Raw genomic sequence first — 6,847 nt, forward strand, 5'->3', positions numbered from 1 at the left:
ATTGATTACGAATTAACAAAATGTACTCGACTTTACAAAAAATCGGACAATCATATATTCCATTGCATTGGTACCGTTCGCAACCATCGTCATACAATTTCGCACTCCCTATTTTCATTCCCTCTGGAAAACTTTGGAACCCAAGTAAGCCAGCATAACAATCTGGTATATGACACCTAACAAATATGAATAGGAATTTGTGAAATTTTGCAAGATTTGGATGGGATTCGAATTTAAGATGTTTTTGTAATGGTTTTGGATCTGGACTTACCGATTAGAAATCCCCTCACCGTCATCACGTCATCACGTGCATGGTGAGGTTTTGAGGTGAAACATGAGGTGGAAATACATTTACTCCTATTTGAATAGGTGGATAACGGTATCCACCCTTTAAAATGGGTGGATCTGTCGTTACACCTGTTGTTAAAGATGTAAATGACATTTACACCCCTACTCCACCCAAAAATCCACCTTTAATTTTTACAGTGTAGACGTACATGTGGACTTAAACCTCGCCAAAACAGACTCTGTAAAACTATTACCAGGAATTAGATTCGCATCATTGCTGGTTTAAGCAATAATTACACCCAAAATATCAATAATACAGGTGCTAGACAAGGTACCTATACCTGGAGGAGTCACCGTGTGAGAGATGCCTATACCTGAAAGTACGACTTACCAACACGAGTTTTCGAGGCACCGTGTGAGCGATCCCTATACCGAAAAGGGTTACCGTGTGAGAGACCCCATAAGACACAATGGCACCGTGCGAGAGATAGGGGGTCAAAAGGGCCACCGTGCCATCACGAGTTTCGAGGCTCCGTGCGAGCGGGTCCATAAGCCACAATGGATCATCAAGACCGATCATATATACTACTTGCGCTCATATATTTATACATCTCAGAAAAGTCAGCGCCGGCACTCTGGGCAATGGTCAACAGTTGTTCATGTATGCTAGAATGTAATATGTAGTCAAAAGGGTCACCGTGCCAACACGAGTTTCGAGGCACCGTGTGAGCGGGCCCATAAGCCACAATGGCGCATCACGACCGATCATATATACTACTTGCGCTCATATATTTATACATCTCAGAAAAATCAGCACCAGCACTCTGGGCAATGGTCAACGGTTGTTCATGTATGCTACAATGTAATATGTAGTACGTAATGCGCTTTATTTTGTTAACAACCAAAGTCATTTGCCTTTGCGCGTTAATCATTGTCTCAGAAAAGCTGAGCTATCATTTACTGACGGCGCGACTTGGTTTTGAGCGGAAAAGTGATTCGAATCTCGCGGTTATATGTGACGATTTCGTGCGGCGATTTTCACTGATCGCCCCCGGCTGATCGGAGAAAATGGCCGCGTTATTTTGAACAATTTTAGCAATTCGATTAACTCCAGCTTCGCCTAAATACGTAGGCTCGTTCATGACAAAGCTGATAGGAAAAGCGTGCCTAATTCTTTCATCGGCAACACCGAGTAAAGCAGCTTCGTGCTTAACATCGTTGGCGTGACTGATTTCCGAGTATAGTACGTTCTCAGCTGGTTGCTTATTTTTACTAGCCATTTAGACACTTTAGTAAACACTTGTCTATGGCAAATATCGATTATCTAACGACAATACAACAATAACACTTCAGAAATCACTAACACATACACAAGTCAATAGGGATGTTCGCTGTCATGATGTTTCAACAGAAATCGACAAACGTGTACCCTTCCTTGTCGTCGATAGCAGACGTCCGTATTGAAGATGTATACCCGTTCGACTGTAACTCGGTGGCGCCATGCAGGAATTAGAGCTTATGGTCTCTGGTGATCTGTATTAGAAGCGTAGGTAACCAAATATCTTGGAATTTCGGCGATACTTGAATACTTATCTCGAGAAGCTGTTCCGTGGGCGAAGTTCTTCGTAACAGATATATAATACAATGGTTTATTCAGAACGTTGCAGTATTTTGCATATAGTCTCATAATCAAAGGTAATCTCTAACGCATGTTACCTTCACTTATATAGAAGTCTCGACTCTCGAGTAATCACAACAAGAAGTAGTTTCTTATTCGAGACATAGCGAAATATCATGGGCGAGTGATCACCAGTGTTGGGATGACTCGAGTCATGACTTGACTCGAGTCAGACTCGAGTCACCTTTTTCGCATGACTTGACTTGACTCGAGTCACTTTGCTAAAATGACTTGACTTGACTTGACTCGGAGTATCAGAAATGTGGATTGACTCGTGACTCGGAGCAAAATTCACGAGTCAATTTCAAGTCATCAAGGAATCGGTGTCGATAACAATCACTCTATCTTGCATATGTTCGGATTGTTCGCGAAACGCTGGTGTAACCCGTGAGAGCGACCAATCATTCAATGATCGTGCGTTTCACTGAACCTGGATTGTTCTCTCACAAATATATTGACCGCAAACGAAGTGATCGATGCTTACAGCTTACGTTGTCGTAATTCTGGTAGTAAAGTAATAAAATAGCAAAATGTCTATTTCCGTTCTCTATATGTTCTTACCTTAACCAATAAACCTATTGTTTTATTGAAATTGAATTCGAATATAGTTTATTTAGTCATCAACCATTGGCGCAAGATCGAATTGTATCATATCTATTTGTAAATGAGTAATGTATTGCATATTATCTATTCGTTTCTTTATTCGCTATTTTGGCTGGTAACTATATAAACTGTGGCCAGGCAATTACGAAGTTTAACAGTTCTACGTATATGTGAGTGATACATCGTCTTCTTGCGTGCATATTTAACTCTATATTCGTTCATCGGTTCGGAAACAATGACCACTTAAACTGTATTTCAGACTGCTAGCAAATTGCATTGACGTAATCATGCCTCATACATAGGCCTACTTCGAAAAATCAACTTAACTTGAAATGTGACGTGACTCGTGACTTGATTTGACTTGACTCGACTTGACTCGAGTCACCTGCAAAAATCGAGTAACTTGACTTGACTCGAGTCACCTTTGAAAATCGATTGACTTGACTTGACTCGAGTCAAAATGTGCAATGACTCGAAATGACTCGTGACTCGAAGGTAGTGACTTGATCCCAACACCGGTGATCACAGCGTTATCATTGCACCAACTATAGATAACTAACCATAGGCCCTCTTTTAATAGTATTTGTTATCTTTTTTGAAAGCGTCCATGAAGGACGCCATTTTGTCCTATTTTTTGAGAATATTGATTAAATTTACGGCCAAAATCGATTGAGATGCCATAAATCAGCACTGAAGCAACGTTCAGACGGGTATTTCGGGAGCTGATCCGGAGATGACCTTTTTTTAGCCGTCCACCTGATATATTTAGTGCGTTTCCATGCACGGCCGATGGGCCCATTTTCGAGAGATTCGGCCGACGAACGAGAGAATTTTGTTGCGCATTTACAGATTGCACACCCACGTCGGCCGACTCGTCGGCCATCGAGTGAATCCTTCGGCTTAGCCCTTCGGCCATGCTTGCGCTGTGTCTTGGACTAGCGAATTGGTGTTTGCTACTTACAATACACTTTTCGTATCGAATTAACTATGGCTGCACTCCGGACGGATCTTGGACGCCTTGAAAAACCCGGAATTTAATTACCATTGCAATGGAATTTAGTAGTACCGGTACTGCTATGAATTACCCGCAGGCTACCGAAATCTTCGCGATCTTATTACATACGCTGCTGCCACAATTCGAGGGTTTGTGTTCTGGTTCATGGGTACAATGCAAACTATACCGTTTGACCACAAACTAGGTGAACTTATTCACATTCCCCTTGTAAGCAAATCATCAACAGGACACTGGAAGTTCATGTCTGAATCATGACGACGAAACAGTAGTACCGGTAGACTACTGGACAAGTTACTATTCTGCACTCGAAATTATTGGACCACGATATCCCATATCCATATCCCCCACATACTAAGATATGCCACCAATTTTCATCTTTTTTCCATTTTATTTTATCTTCTGTTAGTTTTAAGCAATTGGTTCATCATGACCATTTTACATGTTGGATGGATTTAGGCCTACGTGTTCAAGGCCAAAGCGTGTTGTTCGACTGAATGACCGCTACAAATCATCTCGGCTCATTCCTACCGAGTCATTTATCGCAATCTTGTGATTATTATGAAATTATTACATAAAGTAAACCAAAAACGTCGTTGCGATCGCTTCGCCCACCTAGTTCGGCCAAGTCACGGTCAGATTACGCCTGGTCATGGAAACACGGCCGACATGTACAACGCATGCGTCATGGCCTTTCGGCCGACCGTCGGCCGAGCATGGAAACGAAGTAATTGTGAAAGAATAGAAATCTGTATTTTGAGCGCCGAACGAGAAAGTTGACCTTTTTTTAGTCAACCGACCACGACGTGGGAAAAAATTACCATTTTTCAGGAATTTCCTCCGGATTTGCAATTTTAAAAATTTTGAAATAGAGTGTCCTCTTTTCAGATTTACAAAATATGGTAACCCAATAGTTATCGATTCACCAAGTCACTGCGCGGTCCCTTGGAGACAGAGATGGCCACAGTCCGGTTCAGGAGCCGGAGCAGGATTTTGATCAATTTTACTGCAGCCGGATCGGAGCCGGATTCTGAAACTGCCGTATGAGCCGGATTTAAACAGGATTTGATATTCATACCAAATATTTGGTGATAAAGGTTCAAGATATCTTATAGTCAATGAAAAAAGCGGCTTCGATATTACTTCCGTAGTTAAATGCATTCATTGCTATGGATCAAGCCCAGGCTGGTTCCGACAATAAGTGACAACGTTGAAACCGCTGATACCGGTCATATCGTTGAAATGCGTAAGCAACATAAGTAAAGTTTCTGCAGGCACTGCTACTATTTTCGATCAATTTGTGTCTTACTTTTGAGACATTAAGTACTTGGTGAGACTAATTGGTCTTTAAGACTATTTTTTTGTAAAAAATTGATTTGAGACAGAATGTACTTGGTAAGACTAATTGGTGTTTAAGACTTTTTTTTGTAAAAAATCGATTTGAGACCAAATTTGTCTAATTTTTTTTTGTAGTGCTGAAATTATTCAACAATTGTTCTGAATACCATACATAATAGGGAAGTGTTCCCCATTATCCCATTACTAACGCTTCAATTGGTCGAAATTGAATCAAATTTGTAATGCACCATTTTCTTCCAAAACTTCATAGGGACGGGCAGCCAGTATAATTTGAAAAAAATGTGTATACTTTTTGGTATATTCAAAATTCGGCACTTCTTCGATGGCAGTCACCAGTCAGAGATCGAAAAGTGTTCACCATGATCACCGATGAATGTTTTCCATTAGGGTGCAGGGAAAGGGTGATATTAGGGTTGTCGGTTGTGTCATGTAGGCCCACTGTCCTGATTAGAATCGCTGGCCTTTTTGCCTGATATATCAGGTGAGCAGCGATGATTTTCCAAGTTAAAGTAATGTATTCAAAAATAATTAAAAAATAAAACATAGTGTGAGCACAGGACACCGATTCCATACAGGCCCACTGTTGTTTCGAGTGTAGGCAAACAATGGAATTACACATCTTGTTACAAACCAGAGTTATATTTCAGCGAGCCTAATTATTCTCTGTAACATGTTCTTCTGTTTTTTCAGTTATCGAATGGGACTTTCGATTTTGAAAATATTTTTGGATCAGGATGGGATAGGACTGAATTGAAAATTTTCAGGATCGGACTTTGACCGAAAAATATCACAGTCCGCTCATCACTGGTCTCCATGCCAGCTACGTTGCAAATTGCTATGGTAGGAGTGTTACGTTATTGAGAGTACAAGAAAAGATATGGAAGAAACTACGTCTGCCAATGCAGCAGGATCTGTGTCGCCCATAGACAGAACATGCGATATGAGAATTAAAATGGGATGCCTACAATGAAAACAAGAACTACTGAAATTTTTCGAAATCGCTGTAATCGATAATGAAAACATTGAAGGACTGATTGAATATCCGGACGGTCAGATTGATATCACTTTCCGAGAAAGAGGAATGGCGATCGAAGCACACCGAAACATGGTACAGAAGAAAAAAGGCGTAGAGATGCCAGCAAACTGGCTCTACGTGACAGAGAACGGTATTGAGATGACTTCAAGATTGTCCCCCGTTGATATATGAATGAAATAGCGGTACTAATCCCAGTGCCGACTTAATTATGGTGGGATTCATCAACTAATAGTGTTGCTTGATTTTGTTGCAAATATTTGTTCTGTCATTAACTGTTATTGCCTAATTTAACCGCATGTCTGCATCCAAAAGTTTACGTTTAAATATGTTTATATGTCTGTGTAATGGGACCATGAACTCATTATGGAGGCATACTTGAAGTCTTCTGTGTGATTACATACAATATACTGCGATGAATGTAGTCTCGAAATAAATATACGTCTCTCTCTGATACACCGCTGAACTACAGTTGTATTAGCATTTTCAGGAAAACCAGAAACTGGATGAATAAATTGAAGGCATAGGAGCATATCGTGAATTATATTACCGGATCCAATTACAAGACTGCAGTTACCTGGACATTCAAGTCTGACTGAGTAATATAAAAAAGTTGAAGCACACCGGCACTTTAAACTACTGTATTTCACTTTTCAAAGCTGGCAACTAGATATTTGAAGGGGCATTAGCCGCTGTAGTAGTTGGCTAGTGAAGTCTGCATGTTCTATAGAAGTTTTACAACTAGATTTCTACAGGAGAGTGTGCTGTGCAACTAGAAATAGTCAATAAACCAACAGATATTCGTCAGCTGACTAGTCCGGTACTTTGTACAAGCCTCGTCTCTGCCAAAAGCCCAGCACTGTGTCACACGATG

Source organism: Botryllus schlosseri, chromosome 1 (assembly GCF_051294905.1).
Source record: "Botryllus schlosseri isolate E-star chromosome 1, Bs_hap1, whole genome shotgun sequence".
NCBI lineage: Eukaryota > Metazoa > Chordata > Ascidiacea > Stolidobranchia > Styelidae > Botryllus > Botryllus schlosseri.